At 35.8% G+C, this 13,611-nt stretch overlaps 1 protein-coding gene across 5 annotated transcripts in view; it reads left to right on the top strand.

Moving 5' to 3' along the window:
- Stim1 (stromal interaction molecule 1) overlaps positions 1–13,611 on the top strand; it is a 221,846-nt gene that overhangs the window by 153,081 nt on the left and 55,154 nt on the right. The gene's annotated exons all lie outside the window — the stretch shown is intronic.

Raw genomic sequence — 13,611 nt, 5'->3', positions numbered from 1 at the left:
TTCTATATATAGCCACTGAATAAGACTGACTATATAGTCACTATGCTGGGAAGTGAGGGAGATTCTCCAAACAGAGTGAGAGTTGTCTTTCATCAGAATGCTTTTTGAATTCTAGCCTATCTCTGTTTCTCTCCTCATTCCCACCCCGTGGGAATCTCCCAGCTTCTGATGCATCATCTCTAGAGATGAGGAGCTTGCTGGTTTCTTAAGGCAACCTCTTTCTTCTGTAACTCCCACTTAGTCCCAAAATATAAGTGGACTCTTTTTTTGAGTCTTCTTTTTTCCAGGTTGAGTAGCCCTAGTTCTTTGAAGAAAACATTTTCTCAGATTCATCTTCCTCAGATAGCTGGGTTTTTCTACCTGTAAAAAATTTTGTGAATGTAAATCCTGGAGTTGACACAGACCCCCAAATCCTTACAAAATTGAGCTGGATTGTCACCTCAGTTCTGAACCCTGTAATCTGTTAATATAGTCTGATTAGATACTGGTCCCTTCTGAAGTCACATCACTCTAATGATTTGAATTGAATTTATTAATGAAAACTTTAGATTTTTTTCATAAAGTGAAACTACTTAATCATGACTACAACTTTTTTCTCTGTAGTGTTTTCAGAGTATTTTGTGAAGGAATATGTCTAACTGTGTGAGATTTTACAGGAAAGGTAAAAAAGTGGACTTAAGCTTTCTTTGATATTGAAAAGATTGGAAACAGTCTTTTTTCAGGTTCTTAGCATAGGTCCTTGTGTTAGCCTTTTGTCTCTGTGACCAAAATACCTGGCAAAAACAACTTAAGGAGGAAAGATTTATTTTGGCTCATGGTTTTAGAGGTTTCATTTGATGGTTGGGTGACTCTAAGGCAGAAACATGGTAGAAGGACCTGGTGGAAGAAAGTTGCTCAATTCATGTTAGCTGGGAAGCAGGGGTTGGGTAGGGTGGGGTGAAGGGAGAAGATAAACCCTTCCTGGGCAGCCACAAGTAAACTGCTTCCTCCAGTTAAGTCCCACCTCCCAGTAGTCCATTCAGCCAGTAGATTAATCCACTGATGAGGTCAGAGCTTTCATGATTGAATCACTTCCCAAAAACCCCACCTGGGAACGCATGAGACTTTGGGGAACGTATATTCCAGATCCAAATGATAACAGTAGTCCTGATGCTAAGAAGGGTTAAATATAAGTGACCACTAGCATTCCTGGTTTTTAGATGAGGAACATTATGCCTTGGCCTATAAAATTACTAGTTCATTATTATGCATTTCGTGGAGCCAGGACTTAAATTTGGGTCTTGTAATCTCCAGGCCAATGCTTTTCCTTAAAATCTTGGTTGAAACCACTGACCTGGTGGTAGAGAAGACTACTTTTAATAAGAATGAAGCAGTTTCTATTTTTATTTAAATTCTTACCCAGGATTATAGAATTTTAGATCTGGAAGGAATCATCTATAATGTACATAGAGAGTGTTAGATTTGAAGCAGGAAGACCTGGAGTCTGATCCTGGTTCAGGGATAGACAAGCTGATGCTTCTTGTTAATTTTGTTTTATCAATTTAGAAGGAGCATAATAAAACTGTGTGAGAGAGCTTCCTGGAAATCTTCAAAAACTGAGTTCCTTGTGGGGGGTTATCTTTTAATAGTTCCTGAGCAATTCAAACTGTCTACTGATAAAAGATGAAGCAGTGACATGAATTCTGGAATTAAACCAACATTGCCAGGAAAGATCTTCCATCAGTACCATTTAATTTTGGTTTTCTTCTTCTCTAGTAACATAAAGGCAGGGTACCTAATTTTTAAGAGTAGACTTTTTAAGTAGGAACTTAGAATGAAAGATGGTAGGGAGAGCATTTATAACTTTTTCTAAAAACTCACAGAGAAGTAGCTGGGAAGAGAAGGTGATCAAGAGGAAGCAAAATAGAGGGATTGAACCATAATACTAGAGAACAGCTCCAGGCAATTTTCTGGTAAGAACATTATTTTTGGACTCAGCAACTATTTGGAATACTTCCAGTGTGCTCTAAATTACAGGAAAATGGAAGACAATGGGGTCAGATTTTGGAGGACAGGAGCAGAGAAAAACATTTTAGTACATAGTAATGTAGTTAACAGCTAAGGTAGGAAAATTGATATATATATATATATATATATATATAATTATATATATAATATATATATAATTATATATATATATATAATATATATATTATATATATATAATTATATATATTTATATATATATATATATATATTATATATATTATATATTATATATATATAATTATATATTTATATATATATTATATATAAATATAATTATATATAAATTATTATATATATATAATCTTTTTAGCATTGGCTTACCATGTACTATACCTAGTGGTTTCATAAACTAGAGTAAGATTCATTTTGTATTCTATTCTTGCCTCATTATTCAGAACAAGGCCCCTAATCTCTCTAGAGTGACAATTTCCAGAGCTATAAAAAGCATGTAATCTTCTAGCACTGTCTCAAACTGGCTAGTTTGAGTTTAGCTAGATGATGTAGAAACCAGCAGTAATCATTTGTGTTCAGAACATTATCTGACTAATGTCAGTCTCATCTATGTGATTAATGTTGTTAACATTTTCTGACTAATGTTATAAACCAGTCTTTTCTCTGTGTTATTTGGATCTGAACAGAAAAGCCAGCTAATCTCTATATTAACCACCTCTGGATTTTAATAATAAAAACAATTCAGGGCCAGGTGCAGTGGAACATACTTGTAATCCCAGTTACTTGGGAGGTCAAGGCAGGAGGATTACAAATTCAAGGCCAATCTCAGCAATTTAGTTGTATCCTGTCTCAAAATAAAAAAAATAAATAAATAAATAAAGGAAGTATTGGGGAAGTAGCTCAGTTGTAGAGTGCTTACCTAGCATGCATGAGTGGCTTGGTTTAGTCCCCAGTACTGTAAAAACAAATAAAGCTGGATATGGTGATGCATGCCTGTAATCTCAGTGATTTGGGAGACTGAGGCAGGAGAATCACAAGTTCAAGGCCAATTTAAGCACTTTAGCCTGACCCTAAGCAACTTAGCAAGACCCTGTCTCAAAATAAAATAGCAACTAAAAATTATATAATATTTAATATGCCCTAGGCATTATTCTAAGTGTTTAATGTATATTAACTCATTTATTTCTTATAAAAACTTTAGGAAGTATAGATACTGTGGTTATCTCCATTTAACTATAAAGCAAGGAGAGATTAAATGAAACAATTTTAATTCACATGTTAAGGAAGACTACCCTCACTTCAGGTGTCATCCATAAGCTTTGGGAATTCACAGGACTCCTGCAGTTTTTATCAACTGGCCACAAATTTGGGAGTTCCCAGAGGCCCCCTAGGTTCTATAATTTGATAGAGCTATTCAAAACTTTAAAAAGTCCTTTATTTGGGATTATGATTTTATTATAAAGGCTATAGAATAAGACTGGATCTCTTAGGTTGAGATCTGACACTTCTATGTCTTCTCCTGGTAGATAGGACACATCACCCTCCCAGCACATCTATGTGTTTGCCAGTCAGAAAGTTCAGTTGACTTTGGTGTCTACCATATTTGTTAAGTTTCTTTCTTTCTTTTTCTTTTTTTTTTTTTTTTAACACAGTCATGATTGAATTGTTGGCTTTGTGATTGAACCCAGTCTTTAGCCCCTTCCTTTAGAAGTGTGGACTGATATCAGCCAAAGTCCCAACTCTCTAATCACCTGGTTGGTCTTTCTGGTGACAAACCCATGATTCTAATCATATCATTAGCATAAATTCAAATATGATCCCAGGTGCCCACCATGAGTAAGAGATACCTCTGTCACTGGGAAGATTCTAAAAGTTTAGGAGTTACCTCCCAGGAGTAGAGGGCCAAGACTAGTCAATTTCCTTATTCTAAAACCTTAAGTAATTAAATAAGGAAGAACTGAACAGGCTGAACTGAGGAAGGACCTAGAACAAGTACAACTTTAGGGATTCCAGAAGCAGAGACTAGGGCATTGACCTTTTGTAATTGGCTCTCTCAGATGATTCTTCATTCATTTTTCATCGCTAAATATTTTTGTTCAAGAGTCTGATATGGGTATGGGTAGAAATGGTTGGGGTGAGATGGAGACTTAGATTGGCATAGACTGGAAGATTTGTATAGAGTAGTTGAAAGTATATGCTGCAATTTCCAGACCCTACAGGACCTTGTGAAGTAGGAGGAGTGGCAGTTCTTTAAAGGAAGGAATGCTGAGTAGATTCTGTAAAAATTTGAGAAATAGAATTGTTGTTGGAATATTTGAGCCACTGGAAATGGTATCTTACAGAAGCACAGATTTAAAGGGATCCTCCTTTAAAGCATGGCTTTTATTTCTTCTAAATGAAGTGCTTTGTTACCGTTTCTCCTATCCTTCCCGGACACTAGATTTTAAATTATGCTATCTGCCAAACAAAGTATATTTATTTCTTTTTCTTTTTTGGTACTAGGGATTAACTCAGGGCTTTGGATATAACCCAGGGTCTCATATATGTTAGGCAAGTACTACTACTACTGAGACATCCTCAATCCCTATGTATATTTCATAAATAAAATTTCTTTCCTGGGACTGGGGTTGTATTCAGTGGTGGAGTGCTTGCTTAGCACTTGTGGGGCACTGAGTTTGATCCCCAGCACCACATAAAAGAAATCAATAAAATAAAGTTATTGTGTCCATCTACAAAAAAAAAAAAAAAAAAAAAAGAAGAAGAAAAAAATAATGTTTTCCCTATTTTCTGAATCAAAGACATCATAACTCAATCTTTGATTCTAACTAAGCAATATGATTCCAGCTAAAAGTAAAAGAATCTGGTAGTATAATGTGCATATAGACTTTGTCATGAGAACATGTTTATTTCCTACTAGGCTTTTGGAAACAATGAGATAAGCTCATAGATCTCCATGTCTGTCCATGCTACTCTTTGGAGGAGAGGATTTTTCTGCAGAAGGCAGTGAATCAGTACTGGAGAATCAGGAGGCTTTTCAAGAGAAAGCCCAGCAGAACTGGTAACCCTTGATACAGCAGAGAGGCCAGGTGGCACCAGACTTCTGTCTAAACCCTTTGAAAAGTCAGTTCAATATGTAAGAGTTAGCATCTCTTTTTGCTTTTGCATAAACCTAGTGAGAAATAGGTTTATTCTTTTCTTTTAGCCGTTAAAAAGTTAATTTGTTAAATGAATGAATCCTCAAGTCATTTAGTTAAATACATCGGCCATTAGTTGCTACATTTTTGGGGAGAAAGATATAATTGTACTACTGAGCTACATCCCTAGTTTAGTTCTGTTCCTTCCTTCCTTCCTTCCTTCCTTCCTTCTTTCCTTTCTTTCTTTCTTTTTTTTTTTTTTTTAATTTGAGAAAGGGTCTAGCTAAATTGCTGGGAGTTTTGTGAAGTTGCTGAGGCTACCCTCTAACTTGTGATCCTTCTGCCTCAGCTTCCCACATTGCTGGGATTATAGGTGTCACTTGCCTATAATTCCAGTAGCTAGAGGAGCTGAGGCAGAAGTTTTGCGAGTTTGTGGCTATCCTCGACTTGGTGGGACTCTGTTTCAAAATAAAAAATAAAAAAGACTGGGGATGTGGCTCAGTGGTTAAGTGCCTCTAGGTTCAATCCTGATACCAAAAATAACTAAATAAAATAATAAAATATAGCATCTTTCACTGAACATAATTATTTTGAGATTCATTCATAGTTTATAAATATCATAGTTTATTCCTTTTTATTGCAGAGTATTGTTTCATTGTAGTGATATACCACAATTGATTTACCTGTTCACATATTGGCAGAATTTAAAATTTTTTAAAAAATTTTATTTGTTCTAATTAGTTGTACATGACAGTAGAATGCATTTATACATTTTGATAGATCATACATAGAGTATAATCGCTCATTTTTCTGATTATACGTATTGCAGTTGTTACACTTATGATCTACTTCCAGTTTTTACCTCTTACAAATAAATCTTCTATGAACATTCACATAAGTCTTTGTACAGACATATATTTTCTTTTCTCTTAGGTAAATACCTAGGAGTGGAATGACTAGATCATATGGTAGGTATATTTTTAAGAAACTATCAAATTGTTTTCCAAAGTAGTTGCACCATTTATATTACCCCCAACAGAGTATGAGGTTTTCAGTTCTTCCATATCCTTGCCAACACTCAGTATGACTGTCTTTTAAATTTTAGCTGTAGTATAGTGTTTCTTAATAGTTTTATTTTATGTTTACCTAGTGATTAATGATATTAGGCATATTTTCATATACACGAGTTGCTATTTATTTATTTTCTTTGGTGGAGTATCTGTTAATCTTTCATCTTTTTTTTAGTGGTTTGTTTTTAAATTGAGTTTTGAGAGTTGTTTATATATTTTAGACATAAGTTCTTTATCAGATATAGTTGGCCTCTATATCTGCAGGTTCCACATCTACAGATTCAACCATTGAATTCATTCAATTTGAATTGAAATTGTTTGAACACAACTTCCAGAAAATTTCAAAACACAAATCGTCAATTTGTTGCAAATGGAGCACTACATGGAACCTATGCAAATTAAGTGATGTGTTGGCATACCCTGCTGTAGCCTCCACCATGTCACAGATCCTCCGTCTCTCTTCAGCATTCATTGAGCATTGTTTCTTGTTCATCTATTATGTATTTAGGCCTAGATTGTTGTGTCTGTATTGAACAGGTACACATTTTTTTCTTGTCATTATTCCTTAAGCAATATAGTATAACAACTATATACATAGCATTCACATCGTGTTTGGTATTATATGTAATCTAAAGATGATTTAAAGTTTACTAAGGGGGGTGTGTAGGTATGCAATTTCTCTCTGATACTAAAGGTAACTATATATGTTTTGTAGAGATTTTCTTCTGCCAGGTGGGGTGGCACTCTTGAGGCTTTTTATGTTTTCTCTACCCTAGGGCTAGGGTTGTACTTGGTGACTTCATTCTTGTTTAAATACCCTTTCTTGCTGCACCAGAGAAAGAAGTAGTAATTCCTCAGTAAACTTATCTCTGTCTCCTTGAGGTGATGGGAGAAATTTGAAGAATACAATGGCAGCCTTTGAGCATGGAATTGGAAGTGATATGCTAGAATTGGACTCTCACTCACAAAGGATGAACAACTTGTGTCGCATGATGAGAATCTAAAAGATCAGTTGGGGTTATTGTAAACATCTCTGATCTTAAGTATTGTGAGCACCCACTTCACCTTGGCACACTAGATGTCCCATTTCACAGAACATGCCAACATGAAGGAAAAAAAATCATCAAATTCTGTTATTGAAGAAAGTTTTTGAGACCTTTCCTAATACTAACATTAATATTGATATCAAAGTTGTTAATAGGGACTGGGGAGATAGCTCAGTCGGTAGAGTGCTTGCCTTGCAAGCACAAGGCCCTGGGTTCGATCCCCAGCACCCCCCCCCAAAAAAAGTTGATAATAATGTGCTAATTAGAAGGTTTAAAAGTTAGTGAAGCAGTTTAAACAAAAACACATAACAGTGTGGGGGTAATGCCGGTTATGAAATTGTAGAAAAGTGCTACAAAGAGAATTCAGATATTCTTATGTTCATGTGCTCTGCCCATTCTTGACCTTTTCTTCACTGGCCTCTTGCTCTTTGAGCCCATTTGAAAATATTTTTTTTTTTTAAATTCCAATGTCTTTTATAATTTTGAAGTTAAAAGAACCTCACATCATGTCCAAAAATCAAGTTTCTCCTCTGATTTTCTAATATCTTACTAATGAGGAAAGCTTTGTTTGACTGCCTCACTGCCTGAGGCATTCAAGTATATATTTGGGTATTAAAAGTCTGGGGGTGGAAAACAGACTATTCAATAAACCTTTAAAGATTTTTAATGTATTTTCTTCTGTATAGAAAAAGAAATACTCAGAAGCATTGAAGGAATACACGAAAAAAAAAAACTAAGACAAAAATATTTCACTGTAATTTCCCTAAGATATTTCCAGAATGGTAAAAAGTTTCATCAGTTGTTGTTATTATCTCATTTAAAAATATGTGTGACTATGTGGAAACTATATACTGTTTATCTTTAAAATAATATTGCATAAATTACTATTCTCTCCATGTTTAGTTTTTTTTATCTGTGAATTAGTACCTCAGAAATGTGTTATGATCACCTGGCATATAATAAGTATCTAATTAATGTTTTGCTATTATTAAAATAATTGTCTCCTAAAAATAATATTGCATATTATAAATTATTATGAGATATAAGTAAATTATTGATTAAAATTTCTGTATATGAGTTTGGTGCCTGTCATCTCTAACCATTGGAGTCTGAAGCAGGAGGATCATAAGTTCAAGGTCAGCTTCAATAACTTAGTAAGACCCTAAAGACCATGTCTCCAAACATTAAAAGCTATATCACTGACTGGGGATGTAACTTAGTGATGAAATATCCTTGGGTTCAATCCCTGATACAAAAAAAATGTATATATGAAAAATGAAAAGCCAGCCATGGAGGCACACGTGTGATCCCAGCTACTCAGGAGGCTGAGATGGGAGGATCACTTGAGCTCATGAGATCAAGACCAGTCTGGGCAACATAATGAAACTATCTTAAAATAAAGAATCTGTAGAGAGATCCAAGATGGTGGACTAGCGGGAGGCTGTATTCCTTGTCGCTCTGTAACTCGGGAGTCAAGCAGAGGAATACTATTTCTCTGTGAGGCAGTCCTCCATGCCCATGGATCCCCTGCTGTTTACCCCATTTATCCACCTCCATCATCCACCATCTGCCAGCATATTGCCTGCTTTTTGAGTGTGGATTGCTCACTGACTGCCACCTTTCATCTGCCATTTGCCCTTTTACCTGCCTCTTGCCTGCCCTTTGCCCACCTTTCATCTACCCATTGCCCACTGTCCATTGTCCATCTGCCAATCGTCTGACATAAGCCTAAAGACTGCCAGTGGATCACTTGTTGCCCACAATAACCACAGGTTTGGTTACATGTGGCTGCCACCATTTTGGGACAACAGCCAGGACCTGCAGGTTTGCTGTCCTGACTGCTGCCATCTTGGGGTGCGGCCACCTGCGTCTGGGGACTCAGGCCAGGGCCTAGAGATAAACTGGGGTACCTGCAGGCCTGGTTGCACCTGAGGTCATTCTGCTCAGTGTGGTAGTGGCTGCCATCTGGCTGCCTCTGCAGGGTTGCTCCTTTGTGTGAGTGCATCCCTGGAGGTCTCTCTGCAAGTTGAAAGGGCACTGAGATCTTGGGACTGCAGCAAGAGGGGGCCTGGGGAAGCTGAAACCCAGGTCTATCAGATTGCAAACGTGTGGAAAGCCAGAGACCAGGGGCAGTTCTGGGGTTGGGGGGCGGAGCATAGGTTGAAGAAACTGGAGAAAACTGGGCTCTCTCCAGCTGGGTTAGTCCTGAAGTGTGCAGGGACAGAAGGGACCAGCTAAAACAGGTGGGAAGACTGGAAGAGGGTTTGAGGGCATCTTGCTATGGGCTCACCCACCCAACTGGTCTGGCACCTACTGAACTGGAACTAACATTAAACTTCAGACAACCCCACCTATTGGTGGAGAAGGGAAGCAGTATTTTTGAAAGCCAGTGGAAGTAATCATTCAATTTTCCATTGAGACTTTTCCTCTATTTTTTTTCCACCCTCTGTTTTACACCTCTACCAACTTTGAATCCAAATATTTTTCATTCATCAATTTACTGAGGAATGGGATGTCTGAATAGTACATGAGAGTTTTGTTGTATATTCCTGTATTTTTACTTTAAAAAAAATCTGTACATAATTTTTTCTCTCACCTACCTGTCTCCCTGGATTCTCTTTCTCACTTCTCTTATACTAGCAGCCAACCTCTATTAATTCCTCCCTTGCTCTTACTAAAAATTTTTACCTCTACTGTCCCTCTCCCTCATAAACATCACATCTTACACTACTTCTGTTCCCTCATTGTCCAGCATTTGAAATGGTAAACCCTTTTAGCAAACTTACTGTTTACATTGTAGACAGTAATTGAGCACTTCATTTCTCTCTATCCTGACAAAACTGTAAATGCCTTAATAGGAGCCATTTGGTTTAAGGTGGTATATTGTTTGCACTGGGTGTTGTTAATATTAGTCTCCCCCTTAAAGGCGAGGTACTGGAAGACTTCAGGGACATTATAAGACTACAGGGTAGTATCTGTACTGCCTTAGCTCCATACCACTAGATGAGAAGACACACAAACAACATGAAAAAACAAGGGTTGCAAGCATAAGGCCCTGGGTTCGATCCCCAGCACCGCAAAAAAAACAAACAAACAAACAAAAAAAAAAAACAAGGGAACAAAGTACCTCAAACAAACCAAGATGTTCCAACAATAGAATCCATAGACAACACAGTAGAAGAAATGTCAGAGATGGAGTTTAGAAAATACATAGATTAATCTTTGAAATAAAGGATGGTATTGGAGAGAAAATAGAGGAAGTGAAAGATCACTTCAATAAAGAGGCAGAGATTATAAAAAGGAATCCTCAATATAAAGGAAACAATAAACCAAATTAAAAATTAATGGGAAGTATCACCAACAGACTAGACCACTTGGAATACAGAACCTCAGACCATGAAGACAAAATATATACTCTTGAAAATAAAGCTGACCTCACAGAGAATATGCTAAGAAACCATGAACAGAATTTCCAAGAAATATGGGATAACATGAAAAGACTAAATTTAAGATTTATCTGAATAGATGAGGGCATGGAGCTATAAATCAAAGGAATGTACAATCTTTTCAATGATGCAATATCGGAAAACTTCCCAAATCTAAAGAATGAAATGGAAAATCAATTATAAGAGGCTTACAAGACCCCAAATGTACAAAATTACAGCAGACCCACACCAAGGCACATTATGAGAATGACTAACATACAGAATAAGGATAGAATTATAAAGGTTGTGAGATTAAAAAAAAAATCAGATTTACATAGGGGGAAACTTATTTGGGTCTCAGCTGATTTCTCAACCTAGACCCTCAATGCCAGGAGGTCCTGGAATAACATATATCAAGCTCTGAAAGAAAATAGATGCCAACTGAGAATTTTATATCCAGCAAAATTAAGCTTCAGATTTGAAGATGAACTACAAACCTTCCATGATAAACAAAAATCAAAAGAATTCACAACTAGAAAGTCTGCACTACAGAACATTCTCAGAAAAATATTCCATGAAGAGGAAATGAAAAATGAAAAAAAATGAAAACCAGCAAAAGGAGGAACTACACTAAAGGAAAGGTCAATTAAAGGGAAAACTAAGTCAACTTAAAAGCCAAAAATAAACCAAAATGGGAATATAAATCATATCTCAATAATAACCCTGAATATTAATAGCCTAAACCCATCAATCAAAAGTCATAGACTGCGCTGGGGATATAGCTCAGTTGGTAGAGTGCTTGCCTTGCAAGCACAAGGCCCTGGGTTCAATCCCCAGTACTGCAAAAAAAAAAAAAAAAAAAAAAAAAAAGACATAGACTGGCAGGTTGGATTTAAGAAAAAGACCCAATGAAATGCTGACTTTAAGAGACTTACCTCCTAGGAAAAGACATCCATAGACTGAAGGTGTAAGTTGGGAAAAAACATACCACTCACATGGACTGCATAAACAAGCAGGGGTTTCCATCCTTACATTAGACAAAGTGGACTTCAAACCAAAGTTAGTCAGAAGGGATAAAGAAGGACATTTCATACTGCTTAAGGGAATCATACACCCACAAGACATAGAACAATTGTAAATGCAACATCTATGTACATCAAACATACCCTTCTCAATTTCAAGAATCAAATGGACCACAACACAATAATACTGGGTGACTTTAACATACCTCTCTCACCACTGGTTAGATCTTCCAAACAAAACTATAGAATTAAATAATACAATCAATGATTTAGACTTAACAGACATAATAATATAGAGTATTTCATGCATCATTGAGCAAATACACTTTCTTCTCAGCAGCACATGGAGCCTTCTGTAAAATAGATCATATGTTATGCTACAAAGTAACTCTCAGCAAATACAAAAAACTAGAAATCCTACCCTGCATTCTGTCAGATCATAATGGAATGAAACTAGAAATCAGTGATAAAATAAAAAATAGAAGCTACTCCAACTCCTGGAGACTCAATAGAATGCTACTGAATGATGAATGGATAAAAGAAGAAATCAAGGAGGAAATTAAAAAAATACTTAGAGGTAAATGAGAACATTGATAAAACATATCAAAATCTCTGGGACATTATGAATGCAGTGCTAAGAGGAAAGTTAATTGCACTGAGCTCTTACATTAAAAGAATAAAAAGTCAATAAATAAATGACGTAACATTATATCTCAAAAAAGAACAAATCAACACCAGAAACAGCAGAAGACAGGAAATAATTAAAATCAGAGCTGAAATCAATGAAATTGAAACAAAAGAAACAATTCAAAAAGTTGAGAAAACAAAAAGTAGGTTCTTTGAAAAAATAAATAAAATTGATAAACCCTTACCACAATACAAAGAGAAAGAGAGAGAAATACTAAATACTAAACTCAAATACTAAAATTCATGATTAAAAAGGAAATATCACAACAGATACTACTGAAATATAGAAGATAATTAGAAACTATTTTGAAAATTTATATTCAAATAAAATAGACAAACTTGAAGACATCAGCCGATTTCTAGAGACATTTGATCTACCCAAACTGATGCAGGAGGACAAACACAATTTAAACAGATCAATTTCAAGTAATGAAATAAAAGATGCCATCAAAAGCCTACCAACCAAGAAATGCCCAGGACCAGACAGATTCTCAGCTGAGTTCTACAAGACCTTCAAAGAAGAATTAACACAAATACTCCTTAAATTATTCCATGAAATAGAAAAGGAGGGAACCCTTCCAAACTCATTTTATGAGACTTTTATCACCCTTATATCAAAATCAAACAAAGACATATCAAGGAAAGAAAAGTTAAGACCAATATCCCTCATGAACATAGATGCAAAAATAATAAAATTCTGACAAAAACATATTAAAAAGATAGTGCACCACAATCAAGTGGGGTTCATCCCTGGAATGCAAGGTTGGTTCAATATATGGAAATCAATAAACATAATATGATTATCTCAGTAGATGCAGAGAAAGCATTTGATAAAATACAGCACCTCTTTATGTTCAAAACACTAGAAAAACTAGGGATAGTAGGAACATACCTAAACATTGTAAAAGCTATCTATGCCAAGCCCATGACCAACATCATTCTAAATGGAGAAAAATTGAAAACATTTCCTCTAAAAACTGGAACAAGACAGGGATACTCCCTTTCACTACTTCTATTCAACATTGTCCTTGAAACCCTACCCAGAGCAATCAGACAAAAGAAATTAAAGGAATATGAATAGGAGAAGAAGAACTCAAACTATCACTGTTTGCTGATAACATGATTCTATATTTAGAAGATCCAAGAAATTACACCAGAAAACTTCTAGAACTCATTAATGAATTCAGCAAAGTAGCAGTACCCATAAATGAAATGCATTTCTATACATAAGCGACAAATCCACTGCA

The sequence above is a fragment of the Sciurus carolinensis genome, chromosome 11, assembly GCF_902686445.1.
Source record: "Sciurus carolinensis chromosome 11, mSciCar1.2, whole genome shotgun sequence".
NCBI lineage: Eukaryota > Metazoa > Chordata > Mammalia > Rodentia > Sciuridae > Sciurus > Sciurus carolinensis.
Note: the sequence above shows the minus strand (reverse complement) of the source record. Positions and strands in the feature narration are given on the sequence as shown.